The sequence below is a fragment of the Phalangium opilio genome, unplaced genomic scaffold, assembly GCF_054372755.1.
Source record: "Phalangium opilio isolate 3A_F unplaced genomic scaffold, DU_Popi_V2 ptg000352l_1, whole genome shotgun sequence".
NCBI lineage: Eukaryota > Metazoa > Arthropoda > Arachnida > Opiliones > Phalangiidae > Phalangium > Phalangium opilio.
The window spans coordinates 3275173-3285215 of record NW_028324228.1 but is presented as its reverse complement, the minus strand read 5'-3'; the positions used below and the strand labels follow the sequence as shown (position 1 = coordinate 3285215).

Here is a 10043-nt window from a genome sequence, read left to right as displayed (position 1 = left end):
TTGAAGAAAAAGTAACCCAATAAAATACTCTACGCTAGAAATAATGGTCAAGGCGATTTCTGAACCCTTTACTTTTCGAGAAACGTTATTGGTTTTACAAAAAATGTGCACGATTTTGAGAGTCAAAGAAACGAGATCGTACGGCTTGCACCGGCCGGGAATCGAACCCGGACCTCCCGCTTGGAAGGCGAGAATTCTACCATTGAACTACCGATGCTTGCATAGGTCACACTTCGATATGACACACAAAAGAAGCATAGATTAGTATACATTTAAAAAACCGCTCCCCGGCGGGGAATCGAACCCCGGTCTCTCGCGTGACAGGCGAGGATACTCACCACTATACTACCGAGGATGAATCAAATTTGGTTATCTCAGTTTTTTAATCTTATAGTACTTCTATCCGAATTTTCTACCATTGAACTACCGATGCTTGCATAGGTCACACTTCGATATGACACACAAAAGAAGCCTAGATTAGTATACATATAATAAACCGCTCCCCGGCGGGGAATCGAACCCCGGTCTCTCGCGTGACAGGCGAGGATACTCACCACTATACTACCGAGGATGAACCATATTTGGTTATCTCAGTTTTTTAAACTTATAGTACTTCTATCCGAATTTTTTTCGCTAAGTCCCGGAGCATGCGCGATAGTCACTAATTAAATGAAAAAGTGAGTTTGAAGAAAAAGTAACCCAATAAAATACTCTACGCTAGAAATAATGGTCAAGGCGATTTCTGAACCCTTTACTTTTCGAGAAACGTTATTGGTTTTAAAAAAATGTGCACGATTTTGAGAGTCAAAGAAACGAGATCGTACGGGTTGCACCGGCCGGGAATCGAACCCGGACCTCCCGCTTGGAAGGCGAGAATTCTACCATTGAACTACCGATGCTTGCATAGGTCACACTTCGATATGACACACAAAAGAAGCCTAGATTAGTATACATATAATAAACCGCTCCCCGGCGGGGAATCGAACCCCGGTCTCTCGCGTGACAGGCGAGGATACTCACCACTATACTACCGACGATGAATAAAAGTTGGTTATCTCAGTTTTTTAAACTTATAGTACTTCTATCCGAATTTTTTTCGCTAAGTCCCGGAGCATGCGCGATAGTCACTAATTAAATGAAAAAGTGAGTTTGAAGAAAAAGTAACCCAATAAAATACTCTACGCTAGAAATAATGGTCAAGGCGATTTCTGAACCCTTTACTTTTCGAGAAACGTTATTGGTTTTACAAAAAATGTGCACGATTTTGAGAGTCAAAGAAACGAGATCGTACGGGTTGCACCGGCCGGGAATCGAACCCGGACCTCCCGCTTGGAAGGCGAGAATTCTACCATTGAACTACCGATGCTTGCATAGGTCACACTTCGATATGACACACAAAAGAAGCCTAGATTAGTATACATTTAAAAAACCGCTCCCCGGCGGGGAATCGAACCCCGGTCTCTCGCGTGACAGGCGAGGATACTCACCACTATACTACCGAGGATGAACCATATTTGGTTATCTCAGTTTTTTAAACTTATAGTACTTCTATCCGAATTTTTTTCGCTAAGTCCCGGAGCATGCGCGATAGTCACTAATTAAATGAAAAAGTGAGTTTGAAGAAAAAGTAACCCAATAAAATACTCTACGCTAGAAATAATGGTCAAGGCGATTTCTGAACCCTTTACTTTTCGAGAAACGTTATTGGTTTTACAAAAAATGTGCACGATTTTGAGAGTCAAAGAAACGAGATCGTACGGCTTGCACCGGCCGGGAATCGAACCCGGACCTCCCGCTTGGAAGGCGAGAATTCTACCATTGAACTACCGATGCTTGCATAGGTCACACTTCGATATGACACACAAAAGAAGCATAGATTAGTATACATTTAAAAAACCGCTCCCCGGCGGGGAATCGAACCCCGGTCTCTCGCGTGACAGGCGAGGATACTCACCACTATACTACCGAGGATGAATCAAATTTGGTTATCTCAGTTTTTTAATCTTATAGTACTTCTATCCGAATTTTCTACCATTGAACTACCGATGCTTGCATAGGTCACACATGGACGAACCATTACTGAAGGACGGATGGCAGAGGGAGAAAGTTGAAAAATACTTGTTAATTCGCCTTCTAGCGGCAGATAGTAGCAAACCGTGGATAGAGGGGGACATATGGGGGAATCAACGTTCTAAAGAGGGAAGAATCTTACGACTTCTATATTGCGCTAGCTTTTTACGATATTTTAATCTGTATTATTCATAACCCCCCCCGTTTATTTTGGGGTTGAAAAGGGGAAGTAAGCTTAACATTGGTTGTTTAGTCGCTTAGTATGGGGCTCTATGGGCTGCCATCCGTCCTTCAATATTGGTTTGTCCATGGGTCACACTTCGATATGACACACAAAAGAAGCCTAGATTAGTATACATATAATAAACCGCTCCCCGGCGGGGAATCGAACCCCGGTCTCTCGCGTGACAGGCGAGGATACTCACCACTATACTACCGAGGATGAACCATATTTGGTTATCTCAGTTTTTTAAACTTATAGTACTTCTATCCGAATTTTTTTCGCTAAGTCCCGGAGCATGCGCGATAGTCACTAATTAAATGAAAAAGTGAGTTTGAAGAAAAAGTAACCCAATAAAATACTCTACGCTAGAAATAATGGTCAAGGCGATTTCTGAACCCTTTACTTTTCGAGAAACGTTATTGGTTTTAAAAAAAATGTGCACGATTTTGAGAGTCAAAGAAACGAGATCGTACGGCTTGCACCGGCCGGGAATCGAACCCGGACCTCCCGCTTGGAAGGCGAGAATTCTACCATTGAACTACCGATGCTTGCATAGGTCACACTTCGATATGACACACAAAAGAAGCATAGATTAGTATACATTTAAAAAACCGCTCCCCGGCGGGGAATCGAACCCCGGTCTCTCGCGTGACAGGCGAGGATACTCACCACTATACTACCGAGGATGAATCAAATTTGGTTATCTCAGTTTTTTAATCTTATAGTACTTCTATCCGAATTTTCTACCATTGAACTACCGATGCTTGCATAGGTCACACTTCGATATGACACACAAAAGAAGCCTAGATTAGTATACATATAATAAACCGCTCCCCGGCGGGGAATCGAACCCCGGTCTCTCGCGTGATAGGCGAGGATACTCACCACTATACTACCGAGGATGAACCATATTTGGTTATCTCAGTTTTTTAAACTTATAGTACTTCTATCCGAATTTTTTTCGCTAAGTCCCGGAGCATGCGCGATAGTCACTAATTAAATGAAAAAGTGAGTTTGAAGAAAAAGTAACCCAATAAAATACTCTACGCTAGAAATAATGGTCAAGGCGATTTCTGAACCCTTTACTTTTCGAGAAACGTTATTGGTTTTAAAAAAATGTGCACGATTTTGAGAGTCAAAGAAACGAGATCGTACGGGTTGCACCGGCCGGGAATCGAACCCGGACCTCCCGCTTGGAAGGCGAGAATTCTACCATTGAACTACCGATGCTTGCATAGGTCACACTTCGATATGACACACAAAAGAAGCCTAGATTAGTATACATATAATAAACCGCTCCCCGGCGGGGAATCGAACCCCGGTCTCTCGCGTGACAGGCGAGGATACTCACCACTATACTACCGAGGATGAACCATATTTGGTTATCTCAGTTTTTTAAACTTATAGTACTTCTATCCGAATTTTTTTCGCTAAGTCCCGGAGCATGCGCGATAGTCACTAATTAAATGAAAAAGTGAGTTTGAAGAAAAAGTAACCCAATAAAATACTCTACGCTAGAAATAATGGTCAAGGCGATTTCTGAACCCTTTACTTTTCGAGAAACGTTATTGGTTTTACAAAAAATGTGCACGATTTTGAGAGTCAAAGAAACGAGATCGTACGGCTTGCACCGGCCGGGAATCGAACCCGGACCTCCCGCTTGGAAGGCGAGAATTCTACCATTGAACTACCGATGCTTGCATAGGTCACACTTCGATATGACACACAAAAGAAGCCTAGATTAGTATACATTTAAAAAACCGCTCCCCGGCGGGGAATCGAACCCCGGTCTCTCGCGTGACAGGCGAGGATACTCACCACTATACTACCGAGGATGAACCATATTTGGTTTTCTCAGTTTTTTAAACTTATAGTACTTCTATCCGAATTTTTTTCGCTAAGTCCCGGAGCATGCGCGATAGTCACTAATTAAATGAAAAAGTGAGTTTGAAGAAAAAGTAACCCAATAAAATACTCTACGCTAGAAATAATGGTCAAGGCGATTTCTGAACCCTTTACTTTTCGAGAAACGTTATTGGTTTTAAAAAAATGTGCACGATTTTGAGAGTCAAAGAAACGAGATCGTACGGGTTGCACCGGCCGGGAATCGAACCCGGACCTCCCGCTTGGAAGGCGAGAATTCTACCATTGAACTACCGATGCTTGCATAGGTCACACTTCGATATGACACACAAAAGAAGCCTAGATTAGTATACATATAATAAACCGCTCCCCGGCGGGGAATCGAACCCCGGTCTCTCGCGTGACAGGCGAGGATACTCACCACTATACTACCGAGGATGAATAAAAGTTGGTTATCTCAGTTTTTTAAACTTATAGTACTTCTATCCGAATTTTTTTCGCTAAGTCCCGGAGCATGCGCGATAGTCACTAATTAAATGAAAAAGTGAGTTTGAAGAAAAAGTAACCCAATAAAATACTCTACGCTAGAAATAATGGTCAAGGCGATTTCTGAACCCTTTACTTTTCGAGAAACGTTATTGGTTTTACAAAAAATGTGCACGATTTTGAGAGTCAAAGAAACGAGATCGTACGGCTTGCACCGGCCGGGAATCGAACCCGGACCTCCCGCTTGGAAGGCGAGAATTCTACCATTGAACTACCGATGCTTGCATAGGTCACACTTCGATATGACACACAAAAGAAGCCTAGATTAGTATACATTTAAAAAACCGCTCCCCGGCGGGGAATCGAACCCCGGTCTCTCGCGTGACAGGCGAGGATACTCACCACTATACTACCGAGGATGAACCATATTTGGTTTTCTCAGTTTTTTAAACTTATAGTACTTCTATCCGAATTTTTTTCGCTAAGTCCCGGAGCATGCGCGATAGTCACTAATTAAATGAAAAAGTGAGTTTGAAGAAAAAGTAACCCAATAAAATACTCTACGCTAGAAATAATGGTCAAGGCGATTTCTGAACCCTTTACTTTTCGAGAAACGTTATTGGTTTTAAAAAAATGTGCACGATTTTGAGAGTCAAAGAAACGAGATCGTACGGGTTGCACCGGCCGGGAATCGAACCCGGACCTCCCGCTTGGAAGGCGAGAATTCTACCATTGAACTACCGATGCTTGCATAGGTCACACTTCGATATGACACACAAAAGAAGCCTAGATTAGTATACATATAATAAACCGCTCCCCGGCGGGGAATCGAACCCCGGTCTCTCGCGTGACAGGCGAGGATACTCACCACTATACTACCGAGGATGAGTAAAAGTTGGTTATCTCAGTTTTTTAAACTTATAGTACTTCTATCCGAATTTTTTTCGCCAAGTCCCGGAGCATGCGCGATAGTCACTAATTAAATGAAAAAGAGAGTTTGAAGAAAAAGTAACCCAATAAAATACTCTACGCTAGAAATAATGGTCAAGGCGATTTCTGAACCCTTTACTTTTCGAGAAACGTTATTGGTTTTAAAAAAAATGTGCACGATTTTGAGAGTCAAAGAAACGAGATCGTACGGCTTGCACCGGCCGGGAATCGAACCCGGACCTCCCGCTTGGAAGGCGAGAATTCTACCATTGAACTACCGATGCTTGCATAGGTCACACTTCGATATGACACACAAAAGAAGCATAGATTAGTATACATTTAAAAAACCGCTCCCCGGCGGGGAATCGAACCCCGGTCTCTCGCGTGACAGGCGAGGATACTCACCACTATACTACCGAGGATGAATCAAATTTGGTTATCTCAGTTTTTTAATCTTATAGTACTTCTATCCGAATTTTCTACCATTGAACTACCGATGCTTGCATAGGTCACACTTCGATATGACACACAAAAGAAGCCTAGATTAGTATACATATAATAAACCGCTCCCCGGCGGGGAATCGAACCCCGGTCTCTCGCGTGACAGGCGAGGATACTCACCACTATACTACCGAGGATGAACCATATTTGGTTATCTCAGTTTTTTAAACTTATAGTACTTCTATCCGAATTTTTTTCGCTAAGTCCCGGAGCATGCGCGATAGTCACTAATTAAATGAAAAAGTGAGTTTGAAGAAAAAGTAACCCAATAAAATACTCTACGCTAGAAATAATGGTCAAGGCGATTTCTGAACCCTTTACTTTTCGAGAAACGTTATTGGTTTTAAAAAAAATGTGCACGATTTTGAGAGTCAAAGAAACGAGATCGTACGGCTTGCACCGGCCGGGAATCGAACCCGGACCTCCCGCTTGGAAGGCGAGAATTCTACCATTGAACTACCGATGCTTGCATAGGTCACACTTCGATATGACACACAAAAGAAGCATAGATTAGTATACATTTAAAAAACCGCTCCCCGGCGGGGAATCGAACCCCGGTCTCTCGCGTGACAGGCGAGGATACTCACCACTATACTACCGAGGATGAATCAAATTTGGTTATCTCAGTTTTTTAATCTTATAGTACTTCTATCCGAATTTTCTACCATTGAACTACCGATGCTTGCATAGGTCACACTTCGATATGACACACAAAAGAAGCCTAGATTAGTATACATATAATAAACCGCTCCCCGGCGGGGAATCGAACCCCGGTCTCTCGCGTGACAGGCGAGGATACTCACCACTATACTACCGAGGATGAACCATATTTGGTTATCTCAGTTTTTTAAACTTATAGTACTTCTATCCGAATTTTTTTCGCTAAGTCCCGGAGCATGCGCGATAGTCACTAATTAAATGAAAAAGTGAGTTTGAAGAAAAAGTAACCCAATAAAATACTCTACGCTAGAAATAATGGTCAAGGCGATTTCTGAACCCTTTACTTTTCGAGAAACGTTATTGGTTTTAAAAAAATGTGCACGATTTTGAGAGTCAAAGAAACGAGATCGTACGGGTTGCACCGGCCGGGAATCGAACCCGGACCTCCCGCTTGGAAGGCGAGAATTCTACCATTGAACTACCGATGCTTGCATAGGTCACACTTCGATATGACACACAAAAGAAGCCTAGATTAGTATACATATAATAAACCGCTCCCCGGCGGGGAATCGAACCCCGGTCTCTCGCGTGACAGGCGAGGATACTCACCACTATACTACCGAGGATGAATAAAAGTTGGTTATCTCAGTTTTTTAAACTTATAGTACTTCTATCCGAATTTTTTTCGCTAAGTCCCGGAGCATGCGCGATAGTCACTAATTAAATGAAAAAGTGAGTTTGAAGAAAAAGTAACCCAATAAAATACTCTACGCTAGAAATAATGGTCAAGGCGATTTCTGAACCCTTTACTTTTCGAGAAACGTTATTGGTTTTACAAAAAATGTGCACGATTTTGAGAGTCAAAGAAACGAGATCGTACGGCTTGCACCGGCCGGGAATCGAACCCGGACCTCCCGCTTGGAAGGCGAGAATTCTACCATTGAACTACCGATGCTTGCATAGGTCACACTTCGATATGACACACAAAAGAAGCCTAGATTAGTATACATATAATAAACCGCTCCCCGGCGGGGAATCGAACCCCGGTCTCTCGCGTGACAGGCGAGGATACTCACCACTATACTACCGAGGATGAGTAAAAGTTGGTTATCTCAGTTTTTTAAACTTATAGTACTTCTATCCGAATTTTTTTCGCCAAGTCCCGGAGCATGCGCGATAGTCACTAATTAAATGAAAAAGAGAGTTTGAAGAAAAAGTAACCCAATAAAATACTCTACGCTAGAAATAATGGTCAAGGCGATTTCTGAACCCTTTACTTTTCGAGAAACGTTATTGGTTTTAAAAAAAATGTGCACGATTTTGAGAGTCAAAGAAACGAGATCGTACGGCTTGCACCGGCCGGGAATCGAACCCGGACCTCCCGCTTGGAAGGCGAGAATTCTACCATTGAACTACCGATGCTTGCATAGGTCACACTTCGATATGACACACAAAAGAAGCATAGATTAGTATACATTTAAAAAACCGCTCCCCGGCGGGGAATCGAACCCCGGTCTCTCGCGTGACAGGCGAGGATACTCACCACTATACTACCGAGGATGAATCAAATTTGGTTATCTCAGTTTTTTAATCTTATAGTACTTCTATCCGAATTTTCTACCATTGAACTACCGATGCTTGCATAGGTCACACTTCGATATGACACACAAAAGAAGCCTAGATTAGTATACATATAATAAACCGCTCCCCGGCGGGGAATCGAACCCCGGTCTCTCGCGTGACAGGCGAGGATACTCACCACTATACTACCGAGGATGAACCATATTTGGTTATCTCAGTTTTTTAAACTTATAGTACTTCTATCCGAATTTTTTTCGCTAAGTCCCGGAGCATGCGCGATAGTCACTAATTAAATGAAAAAGTGAGTTTGAAGAAAAAGTAACCCAATAAAATACTCTACGCTAGAAATAATGGTCAAGGCGATTTCTGAACCCTTTACTTTTCGAGAAACGTTATTGGTTTTAAAAAAAATGTGCACGATTTTGAGAGTCAAAGAAACGAGATCGTACGGCTTGCACCGGCCGGGAATCGAACCCGGACCTCCCGCTTGGAAGGCGAGAATTCTACCATTGAACTACCGATGCTTGCATAGGTCACACTTCGATATGACACACAAAAGAAGCATAGATTAGTATACATTTAAAAAACCGCTCCCCGGCGGGGAATCGAACCCCGGTCTCTCGCGTGACAGGCGAGGATACTCACCACTATACTACCGAGGATGAATCAAATTTGGTTATCTCAGTTTTTTAATCTTATAGTACTTCTATCCGAATTTTCTACCATTGAACTACCGATGCTTGCATAGGTCACACTTCGATATGACACACAAAAGAAGCCTAGATTAGTATACATATAATAAACCGCTCCCCGGCGGGGAATCGAACCCCGGTCTCTCGCGTGACAGGCGAGGATACTCACCACTATACTACCGAGGATGAACCATATTTGGTTATCTCAGTTTTTTAAACTTATAGTACTTCTATCCGAATTTTTTTCGCTAAGTCCCGGAGCATGCGCGATAGTCACTAATTAAATGAAAAAGTGAGTTTGAAGAAAAAGTAACCCAATAAAATACTCTACGCTAGAAATAATGGTCAAGGCGATTTCTGAACCCTTTACTTTTCGAGAAACGTTATTGGTTTTAAAAAAATGTGCACGATTTTGAGAGTCAAAGAAACGAGATCGTACGGGTTGCACCGGCCGGGAATCGAACCCGGACCTCCCGCTTGGAAGGCGAGAATTCTACCATTGAACTACCGATGCTTGCATAGGTCACACTTCGATATGACACACAAAAGAAGCCTAGATTAGTATACATATAATAAACCGCTCCCCGGCGGGGAATCGAACCCCGGTCTCTCGCGTGACAGGCGAGGATACTCACCACTATACTACCGAGGATGAATAAAAGTTGGTTATCTCAGTTTTTTAAACTTATAGTACTTCTATCCGAATTTTTTTCGCTAAGTCCCGGAGCATGCGCGATAGTCACTAATTAAATGAAAAAGTGAGTTTGAAGAAAAAGTAACCCAATAAAATACTCTACGCTAGAAATAATGGTCAAGGCGATTTCTGAACCCTTTACTTTTCGAGAAACGTTATTGGTTTTACAAAAAATGTGCACGATTTTGAGAGTCAAAGAAACGAGATCGTACGGCTTGCACCGGCCGGGAATCGAACCCGGACCTCCCGCTTGGAAGGCGAGAATTCTACCATTGAACTACCGATGCTTGCATAGGTCACACTTCGATATGACACACAAAAGAAGCCTAGATTAGTATACATA

The 10043-nt window shown here is 42.6% G+C and overlaps 42 non-coding genes across 42 annotated transcripts; all 42 read right to left on the bottom strand.

Moving 5' to 3' along the window:
- Positions 1-146: 146 nt before the first annotated feature.
- On the bottom strand, positions 147-217 carry TRNAG-UCC (transfer RNA glycine (anticodon UCC)). Its single transcript has one exon. It is a non-coding gene; the product is annotated as a tRNA-Gly (tRNA).
- Positions 218-283: 66 nt separating this feature from the next.
- On the bottom strand, positions 284-355 carry TRNAD-GUC (transfer RNA aspartic acid (anticodon GUC)). Its single transcript has one exon. It is a non-coding gene; the product is annotated as a tRNA-Asp (tRNA).
- A 144-nt stretch (positions 356-499) lies between these two features.
- TRNAD-GUC (transfer RNA aspartic acid (anticodon GUC)) lies at positions 500-571 on the bottom strand. The gene has a single exon. It is a non-coding gene; the product is annotated as a tRNA-Asp (tRNA).
- A 257-nt stretch (positions 572-828) lies between these two features.
- TRNAG-UCC (transfer RNA glycine (anticodon UCC)) lies at positions 829-899 on the bottom strand. Its single transcript has one exon. It is a non-coding gene; the product is annotated as a tRNA-Gly (tRNA).
- A 66-nt stretch (positions 900-965) lies between these two features.
- On the bottom strand, positions 966-1037 carry TRNAD-GUC (transfer RNA aspartic acid (anticodon GUC)). Its single transcript has one exon. It is a non-coding gene; the product is annotated as a tRNA-Asp (tRNA).
- A 258-nt stretch (positions 1038-1295) lies between these two features.
- On the bottom strand, positions 1296-1366 carry TRNAG-UCC (transfer RNA glycine (anticodon UCC)). Its single transcript has one exon. It is a non-coding gene; the product is annotated as a tRNA-Gly (tRNA).
- A 66-nt stretch (positions 1367-1432) lies between these two features.
- On the bottom strand, positions 1433-1504 carry TRNAD-GUC (transfer RNA aspartic acid (anticodon GUC)). The gene has a single exon. It is a non-coding gene; the product is annotated as a tRNA-Asp (tRNA).
- A 258-nt stretch (positions 1505-1762) lies between these two features.
- Positions 1763-1833, bottom strand: TRNAG-UCC (transfer RNA glycine (anticodon UCC)). The gene has a single exon. It is a non-coding gene; the product is annotated as a tRNA-Gly (tRNA).
- Positions 1834-1899: 66 nt separating this feature from the next.
- Positions 1900-1971, bottom strand: TRNAD-GUC (transfer RNA aspartic acid (anticodon GUC)). Its single transcript has one exon. It is a non-coding gene; the product is annotated as a tRNA-Asp (tRNA).
- Positions 1972-2440: 469 nt separating this feature from the next.
- On the bottom strand, positions 2441-2512 carry TRNAD-GUC (transfer RNA aspartic acid (anticodon GUC)). Its single transcript has one exon. It is a non-coding gene; the product is annotated as a tRNA-Asp (tRNA).
- A 258-nt stretch (positions 2513-2770) lies between these two features.
- On the bottom strand, positions 2771-2841 carry TRNAG-UCC (transfer RNA glycine (anticodon UCC)). The gene has a single exon. It is a non-coding gene; the product is annotated as a tRNA-Gly (tRNA).
- A 66-nt stretch (positions 2842-2907) lies between these two features.
- Positions 2908-2979, bottom strand: TRNAD-GUC (transfer RNA aspartic acid (anticodon GUC)). The gene has a single exon. It is a non-coding gene; the product is annotated as a tRNA-Asp (tRNA).
- A 144-nt stretch (positions 2980-3123) lies between these two features.
- TRNAD-AUC (transfer RNA aspartic acid (anticodon AUC)) lies at positions 3124-3195 on the bottom strand. The gene has a single exon. It is a non-coding gene; the product is annotated as a tRNA-Asp (tRNA).
- A 257-nt stretch (positions 3196-3452) lies between these two features.
- On the bottom strand, positions 3453-3523 carry TRNAG-UCC (transfer RNA glycine (anticodon UCC)). Its single transcript has one exon. It is a non-coding gene; the product is annotated as a tRNA-Gly (tRNA).
- Positions 3524-3589: 66 nt separating this feature from the next.
- Positions 3590-3661, bottom strand: TRNAD-GUC (transfer RNA aspartic acid (anticodon GUC)). The gene has a single exon. It is a non-coding gene; the product is annotated as a tRNA-Asp (tRNA).
- A 258-nt stretch (positions 3662-3919) lies between these two features.
- On the bottom strand, positions 3920-3990 carry TRNAG-UCC (transfer RNA glycine (anticodon UCC)). Its single transcript has one exon. It is a non-coding gene; the product is annotated as a tRNA-Gly (tRNA).
- Positions 3991-4056: 66 nt separating this feature from the next.
- TRNAD-GUC (transfer RNA aspartic acid (anticodon GUC)) lies at positions 4057-4128 on the bottom strand. Its single transcript has one exon. It is a non-coding gene; the product is annotated as a tRNA-Asp (tRNA).
- A 257-nt stretch (positions 4129-4385) lies between these two features.
- Positions 4386-4456, bottom strand: TRNAG-UCC (transfer RNA glycine (anticodon UCC)). The gene has a single exon. It is a non-coding gene; the product is annotated as a tRNA-Gly (tRNA).
- A 66-nt stretch (positions 4457-4522) lies between these two features.
- TRNAD-GUC (transfer RNA aspartic acid (anticodon GUC)) lies at positions 4523-4594 on the bottom strand. Its single transcript has one exon. It is a non-coding gene; the product is annotated as a tRNA-Asp (tRNA).
- A 258-nt stretch (positions 4595-4852) lies between these two features.
- Positions 4853-4923, bottom strand: TRNAG-UCC (transfer RNA glycine (anticodon UCC)). The gene has a single exon. It is a non-coding gene; the product is annotated as a tRNA-Gly (tRNA).
- Positions 4924-4989: 66 nt separating this feature from the next.
- On the bottom strand, positions 4990-5061 carry TRNAD-GUC (transfer RNA aspartic acid (anticodon GUC)). Its single transcript has one exon. It is a non-coding gene; the product is annotated as a tRNA-Asp (tRNA).
- Positions 5062-5318: 257 nt separating this feature from the next.
- TRNAG-UCC (transfer RNA glycine (anticodon UCC)) lies at positions 5319-5389 on the bottom strand. Its single transcript has one exon. It is a non-coding gene; the product is annotated as a tRNA-Gly (tRNA).
- A 66-nt stretch (positions 5390-5455) lies between these two features.
- On the bottom strand, positions 5456-5527 carry TRNAD-GUC (transfer RNA aspartic acid (anticodon GUC)). Its single transcript has one exon. It is a non-coding gene; the product is annotated as a tRNA-Asp (tRNA).
- A 258-nt stretch (positions 5528-5785) lies between these two features.
- Positions 5786-5856, bottom strand: TRNAG-UCC (transfer RNA glycine (anticodon UCC)). Its single transcript has one exon. It is a non-coding gene; the product is annotated as a tRNA-Gly (tRNA).
- A 66-nt stretch (positions 5857-5922) lies between these two features.
- Positions 5923-5994, bottom strand: TRNAD-GUC (transfer RNA aspartic acid (anticodon GUC)). The gene has a single exon. It is a non-coding gene; the product is annotated as a tRNA-Asp (tRNA).
- A 144-nt stretch (positions 5995-6138) lies between these two features.
- Positions 6139-6210, bottom strand: TRNAD-GUC (transfer RNA aspartic acid (anticodon GUC)). The gene has a single exon. It is a non-coding gene; the product is annotated as a tRNA-Asp (tRNA).
- A 258-nt stretch (positions 6211-6468) lies between these two features.
- TRNAG-UCC (transfer RNA glycine (anticodon UCC)) lies at positions 6469-6539 on the bottom strand. Its single transcript has one exon. It is a non-coding gene; the product is annotated as a tRNA-Gly (tRNA).
- A 66-nt stretch (positions 6540-6605) lies between these two features.
- Positions 6606-6677, bottom strand: TRNAD-GUC (transfer RNA aspartic acid (anticodon GUC)). The gene has a single exon. It is a non-coding gene; the product is annotated as a tRNA-Asp (tRNA).
- Positions 6678-6821: 144 nt separating this feature from the next.
- On the bottom strand, positions 6822-6893 carry TRNAD-GUC (transfer RNA aspartic acid (anticodon GUC)). Its single transcript has one exon. It is a non-coding gene; the product is annotated as a tRNA-Asp (tRNA).
- Positions 6894-7150: 257 nt separating this feature from the next.
- On the bottom strand, positions 7151-7221 carry TRNAG-UCC (transfer RNA glycine (anticodon UCC)). The gene has a single exon. It is a non-coding gene; the product is annotated as a tRNA-Gly (tRNA).
- A 66-nt stretch (positions 7222-7287) lies between these two features.
- Positions 7288-7359, bottom strand: TRNAD-GUC (transfer RNA aspartic acid (anticodon GUC)). Its single transcript has one exon. It is a non-coding gene; the product is annotated as a tRNA-Asp (tRNA).
- A 258-nt stretch (positions 7360-7617) lies between these two features.
- TRNAG-UCC (transfer RNA glycine (anticodon UCC)) lies at positions 7618-7688 on the bottom strand. The gene has a single exon. It is a non-coding gene; the product is annotated as a tRNA-Gly (tRNA).
- Positions 7689-7754: 66 nt separating this feature from the next.
- TRNAD-GUC (transfer RNA aspartic acid (anticodon GUC)) lies at positions 7755-7826 on the bottom strand. Its single transcript has one exon. It is a non-coding gene; the product is annotated as a tRNA-Asp (tRNA).
- A 258-nt stretch (positions 7827-8084) lies between these two features.
- Positions 8085-8155, bottom strand: TRNAG-UCC (transfer RNA glycine (anticodon UCC)). The gene has a single exon. It is a non-coding gene; the product is annotated as a tRNA-Gly (tRNA).
- A 66-nt stretch (positions 8156-8221) lies between these two features.
- TRNAD-GUC (transfer RNA aspartic acid (anticodon GUC)) lies at positions 8222-8293 on the bottom strand. Its single transcript has one exon. It is a non-coding gene; the product is annotated as a tRNA-Asp (tRNA).
- Positions 8294-8437: 144 nt separating this feature from the next.
- On the bottom strand, positions 8438-8509 carry TRNAD-GUC (transfer RNA aspartic acid (anticodon GUC)). The gene has a single exon. It is a non-coding gene; the product is annotated as a tRNA-Asp (tRNA).
- Positions 8510-8767: 258 nt separating this feature from the next.
- On the bottom strand, positions 8768-8838 carry TRNAG-UCC (transfer RNA glycine (anticodon UCC)). The gene has a single exon. It is a non-coding gene; the product is annotated as a tRNA-Gly (tRNA).
- Positions 8839-8904: 66 nt separating this feature from the next.
- Positions 8905-8976, bottom strand: TRNAD-GUC (transfer RNA aspartic acid (anticodon GUC)). Its single transcript has one exon. It is a non-coding gene; the product is annotated as a tRNA-Asp (tRNA).
- Positions 8977-9120: 144 nt separating this feature from the next.
- On the bottom strand, positions 9121-9192 carry TRNAD-GUC (transfer RNA aspartic acid (anticodon GUC)). The gene has a single exon. It is a non-coding gene; the product is annotated as a tRNA-Asp (tRNA).
- Positions 9193-9449: 257 nt separating this feature from the next.
- Positions 9450-9520, bottom strand: TRNAG-UCC (transfer RNA glycine (anticodon UCC)). Its single transcript has one exon. It is a non-coding gene; the product is annotated as a tRNA-Gly (tRNA).
- A 66-nt stretch (positions 9521-9586) lies between these two features.
- On the bottom strand, positions 9587-9658 carry TRNAD-GUC (transfer RNA aspartic acid (anticodon GUC)). The gene has a single exon. It is a non-coding gene; the product is annotated as a tRNA-Asp (tRNA).
- Positions 9659-9916: 258 nt separating this feature from the next.
- Positions 9917-9987, bottom strand: TRNAG-UCC (transfer RNA glycine (anticodon UCC)). The gene has a single exon. It is a non-coding gene; the product is annotated as a tRNA-Gly (tRNA).
- Positions 9988-10043: the final 56 nt, after the last annotated feature.